Source organism: Mastigoproctus giganteus, chromosome 6 (genome assembly GCF_048544385.1).
Source record: "Mastigoproctus giganteus isolate SK-2022 chromosome 6, ASM4854438v1, whole genome shotgun sequence".
NCBI lineage: Eukaryota > Metazoa > Arthropoda > Arachnida > Uropygi > Thelyphonidae > Mastigoproctus > Mastigoproctus giganteus.
The window spans coordinates 74,791,073-74,805,839 of NC_143580.1; the positions used below are offsets into that span (position 1 = coordinate 74,791,073).

The 14,767-nt window shown below is 37.6% G+C and overlaps 2 protein-coding genes across 2 annotated transcripts in view; one reads left to right on the plus strand and one right to left on the minus strand.

The window, feature by feature from the left end:
• The window catches only part of LOC150084412 (exosome complex component MTR3-like), a 251,761-nt gene extending 249,383 nt beyond the window's left edge, over window positions 1-2,378 (minus strand). Inside the window, exon 1 of the mRNA XM_090376220.1 lies at window positions 2,329-2,378. The gene's annotated coding sequence lies outside the window, so the exon portion shown is untranslated. The remainder of the gene's footprint in view (window positions 1-2,328) is intronic.
• Window positions 2,379-9,815: 7,437 nt separating this feature from the next.
• LOC150084413 (putative peptidyl-tRNA hydrolase 2) overlaps window positions 9,816-14,767 on the plus strand; it is a 109,570-nt gene continuing 104,618 nt past the window's right edge. The window contains exon 1 of the mRNA XM_090376054.1: window positions 9,816-9,950. The gene's annotated coding sequence lies outside the window, so the exon portion shown is untranslated. The remainder of the gene's footprint in view (window positions 9,951-14,767) is intronic.

Consider the following 14,767-nt stretch of genomic DNA (forward strand, 5'->3'; position numbering starts at 1 on the left):
GCCAACGTGTACAACTATATCACCTTTTGTGCCCTTAAAAGATGATATCCGCTCTACGTCATCAACCTTTACCCCTGCCAGACATACCCAGGTTCTGTACCACCTGTCCTTTTTACAAAGCATGTTTCCCGTTTCCCAGACAATAGAGTCACCAACAACTACTAGTTCCTGTGGGACCAGCGCATTCTGCCTTGGGGGTTGCCACTGTGTTGCGTGATGACCAAGTGCAAACCATCAGTCAATACTACGCTATCTAATAGAAACAGTGAAGTGTATTACTCTATAAATTATACGTTAGAGCTACCTAACTACCTCAATTAAAAATTTGAATTCCCTACCACTATATACAAAAACATTGGTTGCAAGATTCGAACGAAATAACGGTTTTACGTATATTAAGTATTACGTATATCTACAAAAACTGTTTATCTAAATTAAAATCACCAGCGTAACTATAACCATAAGACTACGTATTAAGTATAATATAAAATAACAATTATGTAAATAAAAAGGCAAACACTTATCGGTTTTTCGGAGCCTGCAACTCACAGCTGTAATTTTTAAAGAGAGTCTCCCTAAGCTCCAAGCATCAAATTGTAGCAGGATACTTAATGATTTTGTAATAACTGAAAGCAAACTGGAGGAGAAATTGTTGAAGATAAACATAAGGAAAGCACCTGGGGTGGATGGGATCTATCCAGTTATATTAAAGGAGGCGGAAAAGCAACTAAGCAAGCCCTCAGCCATAATTATGAGAGCATCCTTGGACTTAGGGGAGGTTCCCATGGACTGGAGATGTGCAGATGTATCCCCAATTCACAAAGGGGGATCGAAGGGTGACACGAGTAATTACAGACCAGTTAGTTTAACTTCTGTTCCGGGTAAAATAATGGAGTCACTGGTTAAAGATGCATTGCAGGATCATCTAGACAAGACTGCAGCAATAATTCAGACACAGCATGGGTTTGTTAAGGGAAAGTCTTGTCTGACAAATTTGATAGGATATTATGTGGTTACAAAAGAACTGGATGCAAAAAATAATTTTGATATCATATATTTGGATTTCAGGAAAGCTTTTGACACTGTTGCGCATGGAAGACTATTATACAAATTGGAGCAGAATGGTATTAAGGGTAAGTTGCTAAAATGGATAAAAGGATGGTTAAGTGGGAAAAGACAGAGGGTGGTAATCAATGGGTGCTGCTCTTCGTGGACTAATGTTATTAGTGGAGTCCCACAGGGTTCGGTGTTGGGTCCACTGTTGTTTTGTATATTTATTAATAATGATATTGATGAAGGTATATCAGGCTTAATGTCGAAGTTTGCAGATGATACAAAGGTTGGCAGGGTTGTTAATGACAGTAATGGCAGTGTGCTACTGCAACAGGATCTAGATAATTTGGGCAGATGGGCTAAGAAGTGGCAACTGAAGTTTAACCTTGACAAATGCAAAGTACTGCATATGTAGAAGTAACCCCTGAGAAACGTACCAACTGTGTGGTACTACACTTAAGGTGGTAGAAAATGAAAAAGACCTGGGAGTAATTGTGCAGTCAGATATGAAGTTTTCTGAGCAATGCAGACAGGCTGCCAGGGCAGGTCATGGGGTTTTGTCAATGATATATAGGAATTTTGCTAGCAGGGAGAAGAAGGTGATTGTCCCTCTGTATAAGGCAATGGTCAGGCCACGCCTTCTGTACTGCGTACAGGTCTGGAGGCTTCATTTTAGGAAGGATGTAGATTTACTTGAGCATGTACAGAGAAGGGCAACAAGATTGGTGAGGGGAATGAAGGGATCCTCTTACCAAGAGAGGCTTGTTCTGCAAATTGCAGTGGCTGGAGACTAGGCACCTGCGCAGTGAGCTGATTGAGGTGTATAAGGCCTTGAATGAGTTGAGCACACTGAATTTTGATGGGATCCTTCCACTTGTTCAGATTACAAACCTAAGGGGGCATAAATTCAAATTAAGAAAAGACAGATGTAGAATAGATGTGCGGAAATTTACCTTTAGCCAGCGTCTGGTTAATTGCTGGAACAAACTTCCATCTGTCGTACAGTGAATGACAATAGTGTGTCTCTGACAAAGACAACTACAGTAAATGGGAACTATGGATCTCACACATTTGACATTTATTTTTTAAGCTTCGTAAACTTGTATATATTGCTGGGCAGGTTGCTATTCAGCTTAGTGCCAAGTTTTCGTTCACCTGGTATTATCGCAGACGAAATCGCGCATGTGCCAACGCGAAAATACTGCATTATTCCTAATAATCAGTCGCGTTGAAGGAAATTCGCGTTGCAAAAATGCAAGTTACAGCAAAACTCACTATATTTCTTCACAGTATGGTAGTTCCCCCACGTTTGGCATCAGCAAATGTTTGACCTTATAAATCAATTTCAAACATTAGCTGAGGCCCAACGTTTGCCGAGTGGTAAAACCCCACATAGCAAACATGCACACGCGTTTAAATGGATGCTTCAAACCTGCATAACTACTAAATAAGGCTAATAATGTTTTCATTCTCTAAATAACTGTAAACTACTCTTACCAATTATCCTAAACACGTTGTTTTTACTATGGCAACTGCTCCCAAAACAAAGCGACACCTGCTCTAAATAATTCAAAAACACACGAGGATAAAGTTCAAATTAATTATTTTTTATATAGTAGTAACTATTCGGAACGTCAGAAAATGACGAAAAAAATAAACAAGAATAACTTCTGGTGAAAAACAAAAATATTCCGCAAAAATCAAAAGTAAAAACACAGAAACTCAACAAAACAATGACATCCAATAACAACTAGAGTACTCCTTACCCCACATGTAATAACTCAATAGTAGCACCCTGAATTTTGTGTACTTCTCTGTGAATACCGTTGAAGAGTATTCACAGAAACAAACTATTATATTTAGGCCACCCGAACAATTAAATTCATCTGCCGTGCTGTGTCTTATGTCTGTTAATTGCTTGTGTTCTATAATCGATTTGTCTATTTGCTGGACAAAAACCCCAAGTTTTCTGGGGGAAAAACCTTGTTATCTACATCTGAGACCGACTAACTCAGCCACGGAGTAAAAAAAGCCCAATAAAGTTCCTCGCGTCATCGACGCAATTCGAATCCGGACCTTTTCCACCCGGTGTGGGAGGACGGTGACGATACCACTGTGATATAAGCGCAGACATTTACAGAAACAGAAAATCGACCCCAAACACACAATTTACAGGCAGGATACATGGAGCAACACGGCCATAGCCGCTGCTGCACCTAAAACCCAGAGGAACCTACCAACTGTGTGGTACTACACTTAGGGTGGTAGAAAATGAAAAAGACCTGGGGGAAAGTGTGCAGTCAGATATGAAGTTTGCTGAGAAATGCAGACAGGGTGCAAGAGGAGGCTTTTTCGATGATATACAGGAATTTTGCTATTAAGGAAAAAGGAGGTGATTATCCCTTTGTATAAGGCAATGGTCACGCCATGCCTTGAGCACTGCGTACAGGTCTGGAGGCCTCATTTTAGGAAGGATGTTGATTTGCTTCAGGTTGTACAGAAAAGGGCAACAAGATTGGTGAAGGGATCTTCTTACCAAGAGAGTCTTATTTGACAAACTTTTAGAGGGAATGGTTGTGTGAATGTTTTATTTTTTTTATTTATTTATTATTTTTACTATTTTTTTTAATTTTTTATTTTTCGCTGCGGCTAGATAAGCTCATACGCTTGCTTGCTTGCATCACATGCCTCTATTACTAAAGCTCACCCTACAACAACAACGAAAACAAAACAGTACAAACAAGTATTTGATCACATATTACCGATTACGCAGCCCATGGGCTTGGCACAAATAACAATTCCACCGAAGCATTCCTCAGTGAGTCAAGTTGTAAAAAAAGAACCAAAACTTTTCATATTAAGGTTACCGAAAACAATCTCATCCAACCATGTGTATTATGTCTGTAAATAACATGTGGTCTCCGATTAGTTTTCTGCTTTTTTCTGGAACAAAAAGCAGTTTCAAATAGCTAAAAAACTCAAACTATAATATTAGGGCCACCTATAATTTCTTATATATGCCCATATATATATATATATATATATATATATATATATATATATATATATATATATATTATGTCTGTAAATTGCGTGTATTCTCTGGTCGATTTGCTGTTTTTCTGGAGGAAAAAAGAGAACCTTGAAAAAACGGGGTGGGAACCTTGCTACCTACTAACCGACTAACTCAGCCACGGAGTGTAAAAAAACCATTAAAGTTCTTCCCGTCATCGATCACGGGCCGTTTCCACTCGGTGTGGGGAGAATGGCGACGATACCACTGTGCTAACACGCAGACAGCTTCAAAGAGTAAGGGTTCCTCGAATCATTAACGAGAATCATACCAGAGCGTTTTCCACCTAATGTGAGAAGACATTATGATAATTGTACTAAACGCGAGAAAATAGGTCATCAAGTGTTCAACAAAGCTTTAGTTTATAAATCTAAAAATAAGCTCTGCCGGAGTTCTTTACTTCAATCACACTCTACTCTAGCGCCTGGTGGGTGAACAATAATTCTTTTTATAAAAATGATTAGTAAATGTTGAATTTAAGAATAATTTTCAATTTAAACCAGTAAGAAAAGCAGTGAAACTTATTGCACATCATCCTGGGAAAAAATTAGTTAAATTTCACGACACACACTTTAAAATTTTTAAATTTAGGTCTGTAGCTTTAACTTTCAATTATTTATAGTCTATTTCTCTCACCAAAGCAATACTCACATATGAGCGTAGTCGTTCTCACTGCCAGGTGAGCAAGGAGAATAGGGAATAATTTAGGATAAATATTACAATTTATACAGGCAAATGCTAAAAGAATCAATCTCATACAGCATCAGCCAAACAGAAAAGAACTGTCCATGGTACAGTCCACCTCATCTCTTCATCCCGTCTCATAATTTGTCTAATCCTTCATTGAATTTATTCAAGTACAGTACCGGCTTCAGCGATACCAGGTAGAAGTTATTTCCAAGTCACTCTTTGGCTGAAAACAAATTTCCGCAAATCTATCCTGAGACTACAATATCCGTCTTCAATATAAAATCATTTTTCCCTAAGTGTGCAGTCACGTAAAATGGCAGTCACATGTGCTGGATCGTTTGTAGAGATGCCTTTTAACGCTATTTCAACTTTGCCATGAGCGCTCCGACATTACTCGCTTTGTAAAATGCCGAGAAATCAATTTAGTGTCAAGTTTATGTAGTATTTTTTTTTTATTTTTACAGTAATAAGAGAAGTTTACCTCAATGTAGTACGGAAAACATTTCCGTATGATACTCTCCAGAAATTAAAATGAAAAAATCTAAAATCTTACATTCGAGTAAAAAATAATTAAAAATCAATTTGGCACAATTAAAAATCACTTTAACGCCTCGTTAAATAAATTTTGGCCTAATAAAATAAAATGTATGTTTTTTGTTAACGGCGTGAAAGGCTAATTCTGACACTTCTGAACGAGAAGCACGAACCGAGGCTGCATGTTGATTAACACGAATATTCAGAGAAAACGGCGTCGAACCTTGGTAAGACGAGTCGCAATCACCACAAGATATGTGGTATACCAGGTCATTAATTGACCAGTAATAAGGTGATATGCTGTGCTTTTTAGAATCTCTTCTCTGTCACAGGGTACTTATTCTCCATCGGTAACATCAAACCCTATCCTGTGACATTACTGCTGGAGTACCACAGGGGGGGGTGTCCTGTTCACAGCTATCATCGTGCCCATTATTGCCTCAACGAATGGTCTCCTATGCTATGCCGATGACCTCCAACTGCTGACTCAAATTAACCCTGGCGACAACCCCGTTCAGCTCAGCAACAGGATCAATTCCCAACTTAAGGATCTAGAATAGTACCTGGCAAACTTCAATCTAAAAATCAACCCACTGAAGTCTGCTCAGGTTATATTCTCCCTCTTGTTTTCTACATCAGCATGTTCGGGAGGCAACTAGAGGGAGTAATACTCTTGATTTGATTATCAGTAGTGATTCTTCATGCATTAAGAATCTGCAGATAAATGAACCACTTGGTGGCAGTGATCACAGTGTGCTGAAGTGGGAGTTACTCAAAGAGGTAACTACCATTAGGGGTAAAGGGAAGGGGTATTGCTTTCGTGAAGGCGACTACAATGGACTGAGACAGTATTTAAATTCTATACAGTGGGATCAACTGATGATATTGCCAACAGCAAATTCAAAATGGGAAGCATTCAAAGAACTTATCGTGGAAGCTACTAGGCTTTACATACCAACTAAGAAATATTGTTCAAGGTTTAGGCCTAAATGGTTGTCAGATGAACTAATGAGGCATATGGCAGAGAAGAAAAATGCATGGGATACATACAAATTAACACGTGACACGGACGCCTATGATAGATACAAGTTGATCTGTAACCAAGTTACAAAGGAGGTTAGGCAGGCGAAGGCAGATTACGAGAGATCCTTGGCAAGGGATGCGAAGAAAAACAGCAAAGAGTTCTTTACTTATGTAAACTCTAGAAGGAAGGGGATGAATCAGATTGGTCCACTTGAGATCGATGGGTCAACTGTTGATGACCCTGCTCGGGTAGCTAACAAACTAAATGAATATTTTGCATCGACATTCACACATGAGGAGTTATTCAGCGAGGGGAATGCCAGAGGTGTATTCAACTCTAGCAGTAAGCTAGAGAATCTTGTAATAACTGAGAGCAAAGTGGAGGAGAAATTGTTGAAGATAAACACAAGAAAGGCACCTGGGGTGGATGGGATCTATCCAGTTATATTAAAGGAGGCAGCAAAGGAGGTAGGCAAACCCTTAGCCATAATTATGAGAGCTTCCTTGGACTCAGGGGAGGTACCCATTGACTGGAGATGTGCAAATGTGACCCCAATTCACAAAGGGGGATCAAAGGCTGACACAAGTAATTATAGACCTGTGAGTTTAACTTCTGTTCCCGGAAAATTAATGGAGGCACTGGTGAAAGAAGCACTGCAGGATCATCTAGACAAGACTTCAGTTATAGCTAGGACACAGCATGGTTTTGTTAAGGGGAAGTCTTGCCTGACCAATTTGATTGGATACTATGATGCAGTCACAAAAGAACTGGATGCAGGGAATAACTTTGATATTATATACTTGGATCTTAGAAAGGCTTTTGATACTGTTGCAGATGGAAGACTGCTGCACAAATTGGAGCAGTGTGGCATTGGAGGCAAGTTGCTGCTATGGATAAAGGGGTGGTTGAGGGGGAGAAGACAGAGAGTGGTAATCAATGGACACTGCTCATCGTGGACTAATGTTATTAGTGGAGTCCCTCAGGGTTCAGTATTGGGGCCTTTATTGTTTTCTGTATTTATAAATGATATTGATGATGGTATATCAGGCTTAATGTCCAAGTTTGCAGACGATACGAAGGTTGGCAGGGTTGTCAAGGACACTACTGACACTATGCTGCTGCAACAGGATTTGGAAAGGTTGAGCAGATGGGCTTCGAGGTGGCAAATGAAGTTTAACATTGACAAATGTAAAGTACTACATATGGGAAACAGCAACCCCAGAGCAACGTATCAACTCTGTGGTACTACACTGACAGTGGTAGAGAATGAAAGGGACCTGGGTGTGGTGGTGCAGGCAGATATGAAGTTCTCTGAGCAGTGCAGACGAGCTGCAAGAGTAGCTCATGGTGTATTGTCAATGATATATAGGAATTTTTCTAGCAGGGATAAGGAGGTGATTATTCCCTTGTATAAGGCAATGGTCAGGCCACACCTAGAGTACTGTATACAGGCCTGGAGGCCTCATTTCAGGAAGGATGTAGAGCTGCTGGAACGAGTACAGAGAAGGGCAACTAGATTGGTGAATGGGACAAAGGGGTTCTCTTACGAAGAAAGGCTTAAGTTTTGCAAATTACAGTGTCTGGAAACTAGGCACCAGCGGGGTGATCTGATGGAGGTGTACAAAGCCTTGAATGGTTTGAGCATGCTCAATGCTGATGGGATTCTTCCTGTAGCTCAGAAAAATCACCTGAGAGGGCATAAATTCAAATTGAGGAAAGACAGATCTAGGATAGATGTGCGGAAATTTGCCTTTAGACAGCGGGTGGTTGGTGGGTGGAACAGACTTCCATCCCTTGTCGTGGAAGTTGATAGCCTAAATAAGTTTAAGGCTCAGCTGGACAGGTATTTCGAACAAACAGAGGGGTGAAGTGGAAGTGGTTATTTTTATTTATTTATGTTACTTTTTTTTTTTTTTTTTTTTTTGGCTGATGCTGCATAAGCTTGCTTTCTTGCATCAAATGCCTCTACTAATGCTAATGCTAAATCCATGCGACAGTACTCAACGTTTCACTCGCAGGGGTGCGAATACCAAACGTACCCTCACACACAGACCTTGACGTTCTGTTTGACCAAAAGATGTCCTTTGTCAACCAGATCGACAAAATCAGTACCAAATTCTCTCGTCTACGGTAGATCTCAAAGCAGCAGCTGCTACACGTCCGACATCCTGTCACTGTTAAAAGGTTCATCACCTCCACCGTCTACCCCGCCATTCTGTATGGTGCAGAAATATGGGCCTCTGCTGCACATACAGACCTCAAGCGGGTGTAAACCGCTGAATACTGGCTACTGAAATGGGCCAATAACAAGATTCGGCTACCTCCCGCTACCACAACCACCATGATGGCACAAGCACTCGACATCCCGAAGATGAAGTTCCTGATCGTGGAAAAGAGGCTGGTCTTCACAGCCAAACTCATCACAGGTCAGATATCATCTCCAAATATTTGGAACGCTTGCTCTTGGAGGATTCCACAGCCAAGCCTAAGGTCGGTACCAACACTAGTGGGTCACCACAACAGGCTTGTACTCACTGAGAGATTTCTTCCCAAGGACGCCGACATCAACAGCATAATAAATAACAAGAAGGACAGACACAACTTTATCAAAGCCTTTAAACCCATATATATTGTCATGTTGTATTTATTTCTGTATTTGGGTCTAGCTCTGTGTTTTTATGCTGTATTTGTATTTTTTTTTGCATTTGTGTTCGGTATTTTGTAGCCTTTTGTATTTGTTCGCTGTATTTTTTGGCCTTTTGTATTTGTTCGCTGTATTTTGTAGCCTTTTGTATTTGTACGCTGTACTTATTCTGCTTTTCTCTAACTGCTATATGTGAACCCCTGGCGCTCGTCGCCGTGATGGGACATTGTGCTGTAACTCTACTTCACAATAAAGATTTATTTATTTATTTATTTATTTATTTAGTATTATTCGACTTTGAGAATGCCGCACACAACAAATTCACAGGTAAACACAGTAATTACATAGGTCATTTCCTGATTAGATATCAACGTTTCGACAGGTGTGTCTTTTACATAGAAAAGATTAGACTTACTCCGTATACCTCTACATTTTACGTTGAAAAGCGTGCGCGTGGGTGGGCGAACCACCTAGTATTTTATTATTATTATTATTTTAAAATTACTCTATTAACTAGAACGGGTTGCGCTTAATTTAAAAATTGCTCTTATCAACAGGAATTGGAACGTTTTTCTTCCGGTTTAGTTCAAATTCCTTTTTTTTTAAATCGTAATGACATTAAAAATAGTTTGATTAAATTTAATTTAAATTAAAATTAGTTTGATTAAATTTAATTTAATTAAAATTAAATTTATTTAATTTAACATTTTTTAAATATTCATTCTGCAGTCTATAGTAGGGCTATTTGGGGCGACCGTCTGCTGTTGTTTCCACTTCTCTTCTTATGTGGAGCTTGAATCAGTAATCGTTTCGCTAGCGAAAATGGTAGTGTTGGTGTTCTCTACACGTGGTAAATATTAATGTACAATTTTGAATGTAAAATTAGATGCTGACAGTTTACAGTGGTGCCAACATATAATCGGCATCATTTGGTAAGTAAGGTATCGTATGTAATTTACGTTTAAATTGTTTTGATTATTTTTAATTACAGTATGGATAATTTTGACTTTACACTATAACTGATTAAATGCTAATGCCTTTGCTTTATCAATTGTTCATTACTCGTTTATTTTAAAATTGTTCGAACGGAGTCCAGTCAATGAGAAAGAAGCTAATTATATTATAAACGTTTAATTTGAATGTAGCCCAATTGACATCAAATAACATAAAGCCCGCCGTCGCGTACTAACCTTAATCGGCTGCTGATCTGATTACACGCTGTTTAGTCTCTAAAAATTATAACGAATAGCAAAATTACAAAATAAGAAATCTAAGCAAATAATAACATTAAGAAATTGTATATATATATTGATTGACATGAACATTGATCCCCACTCTGAGTTAGGCTTATATTTCCTCTTTGCATATTTCTTTTCATATTCGTTATTTTAATAATTTTCATAAGCATCTAAGTCAGTGAATTTCAACCTTTTTTTAATAACGGCACTCCTAAGTAATTTATTTTATTTTGCGGCATCCCTGCTCTATTTTCTGCCTGTTAGATCCGATTCTCTGTATATATATCTATATATATATATTGGTCGATTTTATGTAATTAAATGTTATTAATCTGTAGGGAATTAGGTGTAAATGGATCAGGCTACCAAGTTAGCAAATGTAGACTAGCTTTAGCCTGGGAGGCCTATAAATGTTATATAAATGAAATAGTATTAAAAATAATAATGAAAATAACAATAAAAAGGCTAATAAACAATAAAATGCTAATAAACAAAGTAAAATGCAATAACATTTAATTAAATGTTATTGCATTTAATTTCCATGTAAAATAATGGAGTCACTGGTTAAAGATGCATTGCAGGATCATCTAGACAAGACTGCAGCAATAATTCAGACACAGCATGGGTTTGTTAAGGGAAAGTCTTGTCTGACAAATTTGATAGGATATTATGATGTGGTTACAAGGGAACTGGATGCAAAAAATAATTTTGATATCATATATTTGGATTTCAGGAAAGCTTTTGACACTGTTGTGCATGGAAGACTATTGTACAAATTGGGGCAGAATGGTATTAAGGGTAAGTTGCTACAATGGATAAAAAGGATGTTTAAGTGGGAGAAGACAGAGGGTGGTAATCAATGGGTGCTGCTTTTCGTGGACTAATGTTATTAGTGGAGTCCCACAGGGTTCGGTGTTAGGTCCACTGTTGTTTTGTATATTTATCAATGATATTGATGAAGGTATATCAGGCTTAATATCGAAGTTTGCAGATGATACAAAGGTTGGCAGGGTTGTTAATGACAGTAATGGCAGTGTGCTACTGCAACAGGATCTAGATAATTTGGGCAGATGGGCTAAGAAGTGGCAACTGAAGTTTAACCTTGACAAATGCAAAGTACTGCATATGGGTAGAAGTAACCCCAGAGAAACGTACCAACGGTGTGGTACTACACTTAAGGTGGTAGAAAATGAAAAAGACCTGGGAGTAATTGTGCAGTCAGATATGAAGTTTTCTGAGCAATGCAGACAGGCTGCCAGGGCAGGTCATGGGGTTTTGTCAATGATATATAGGAATTTTGCTAGCAGGGAGAAGGAGGTGATTGTCCCTCTGTATAAGGCAATGGTCAGGCCACGCCTTGAGTACTGTGTACAGGTCTGGAGGCCTCATTTTAGGAAGGATGTAGATTTACTTGAGCGTGTACAGAGAAGGGCAACAAGATTGGTGAGGGGAATGAAGGGATCCTCTTACCAAGAGAGACAAGTTCTGCAAATTGCAGTGGCTGGAGACATCAAAGCCCCCGATGAAGTAGCAGATTGATGGCCAAGTGAGGGAATGTTATTGCATTTTACTTTGTTTATTAGCATTTTATTGTTTATTAGCATTTTTATTGTTATTTTCATTATTTAACATCATATTATTTTTAATACCATTTCATTTATATAAAATTTATAGGCCTCCCAGTCTAAAGCTAGTCTACATTTGCTAACTTGGTAGCCTGATCCATTTACACCTAATTGCCTACAGATTAATAACATTTAGTTAAATAAAATCAACCAATATAATTTCATGCACGTATAATGTCTAATTGACCTATGTACAATAGCATTAATGTTGCACAACTGACAAATTCCTAATTCTGTAAACTTGACTAGATATCATTAACATAATTTATATATATATATATATATATATCTGATAATTAAAATAAATATGATATTTAAAATAAAAACATCAGCCAGCAGTACGGCAATAATGCAGAGCGAAACGAAACACAAAATAATATAAAATAAACAAACAGGGAAGGGAAAGTAGAGATAATAGGACAAAAAGGTAGTCGATAATCCCCTGTATAATTTAGTCAATTAAGTCATTAAACCCAATTAATAAAACATGATATAAATTTAAAATAATGCCAATTATAAATAATTTAGCGGAACCCCCTCGAAGGTACCAGTTCCAAAAGACGTGAAATATCACCAAAAAAGGGTTAAAGAAACTACCAAAAAACTAAAATATCAAAATAATAGACTGACCATCATGCCCCATATCGACAGAGGACCACGAGGCCAATAATGGTCATGGAATCGCTGCATTTCAATCGTCATACAAATCATCGCAAGGGCAGAAATATCGAAGAACCAAACCACCCCTCCATTCTCCGATAGATCAACCAATGCAGAGGATTTGCATGGCGGTGGTCCTTATGCAGCGAAAAATAATCTATAGAACAGACAGCACTCTAGATCAGAGCCACACCACTGACATAATGCAAGCTTAACCAGCTTATATAATAAAAGGAAAGGAATAGATGGCAGCACAGGCGCTGCTTATTTAGCTCAACCCACTACTACCATTAATTTATATTATGTGAGGTAAAAGTAATAAAAATAAATAAATATGGCTATGTAGCTATCATTAGAGGCAGCAAATGCACATCCTCCACATGATGCCTAATTATATCTGATAATTAAAATAAATATGATATTTAAAATAAAAACATCAGCCAGCAGTACGGCAATAATGCAGAGCGAAACGAAACACAAAATAATATAAAATAAACAAACAGGGAAGGGAAAGTAGAGATAATAGGACAAAAAGGTAGTCGATAATCCCCTGTATAATTTAGTCAATTAAGTCATTAAACCCAATTAATAAAACATGATATAAATTTAAAATAATGCCAATTATAAATAATTTAGCGGAACCCCCTCGAAGGTACCAGTTCCAAAAGACGTGAAATATCACCAAAAATTCCTCTATTCCTTTCCTTTTATTATATAAGCTGGTTAAGCTTGCATTATGTCAGTGGTGTGGCTCTGATCTAGAGTGCTGTCTGTTCTATAGATTATTTTTCGCTGCATAAGGACCACCGCCATGCAAATCCTCTGCATTGGTTGATCTATCGGAGAATGGAGGGGTGGTTTGGTTCTTCGATATTTCTGCCCTTGCGATGATTTGTATGACGATTGAAATGCAGCGATATATATATATATAAAAATACCACTTAATTGAATTAATCGACCAATATATTAATCGATTAATTCAATTAAGTGGTATTTTTATTCGTGCATAACTTAGACATTATAGGTATTAGTGTGTATACGGGTCAGTAAATCAAGCTAGCATATATAGGCTATCTTAATTCTGGTTGGCCTATAAGCATTATGTTAATGTAAACGTATTAATTAATATGAAGCAAAATATGAAAATGAAAATATCATAACTAAATGATAATGAAAAAGAAAAAATATCAATACTAAATGATAAAGGGTGATGCAATTTTTGAAAATCATTCCCTCACATGGCCATCACACCGCACTACAACCCAAATTCAAAAATACCCCTCCAGCCTAAATCAAAAATTCAGTAAATCTAAAACTGACAAACTTAGTAATGAAAAATACCACCAGAAGCTTACTCCCACAAAACAACATGAAAATACAACACATAGAGACACAGGTAAAAATTCACTTAGAAGGAGGCTGTAAATATGTAAATAGCCATCCCTTAGGACATATATGGGTCGTTTTGCCTTAGGAAAGCTATACCGGCCCAGTCCAAGGGATGGCAAAAACATTTGTAAAAAAACATTCATAAAAATATTTGTATTAATATTTTTCTTGTATTTTTCAAAAACATATGTATTAATATTTTAATCCATTGTTCGAACATTTTTCATGTATATTAACACATCATTTCTACCATCTTTTCATTTCGGAAGGTTTCTCCCGATTTCACCCCCCCCACCACACACACACACACATTGGCATAGGATATTGGGCCCTGCAGCTATTTCACTATCACACCACTATATACAATAAGCGTGACTACGCAGGATATATTTGACAACATATAAAACAAAAAGAAGGCGGGAACTGACCCTTTTCTGACCATCGACCACCACAGGACAGTAGCAGTAAGTAAGAACCTTCTCATTTATTCAGATACATAACTATCCCAGTTTGCTGCACTGGATGCTCATAAAAATTATAAAATGTATCTAAATCCAAAATTAAAAATACTAAATGTAAAGAAAATTAAATTTAAAAAATTAAGTAAATAATTAATCCATTCCTATAAATTAGAAACCCTACTAAAACCAAAAATATCGCTTATATATATTAACGAAGTAATAAATGGCAAAACTGTTATGGAGACAACAGAAACAGGTAGGTATGAGACATTCCTTTACACTGGCTATCGATCTGCTCAAAGCCCTCGATGTAGTAGTGGATTGATGGCCGTGTGAGGGAATGATTTTCAAAAATTGCATCACCCTTTATCATTTA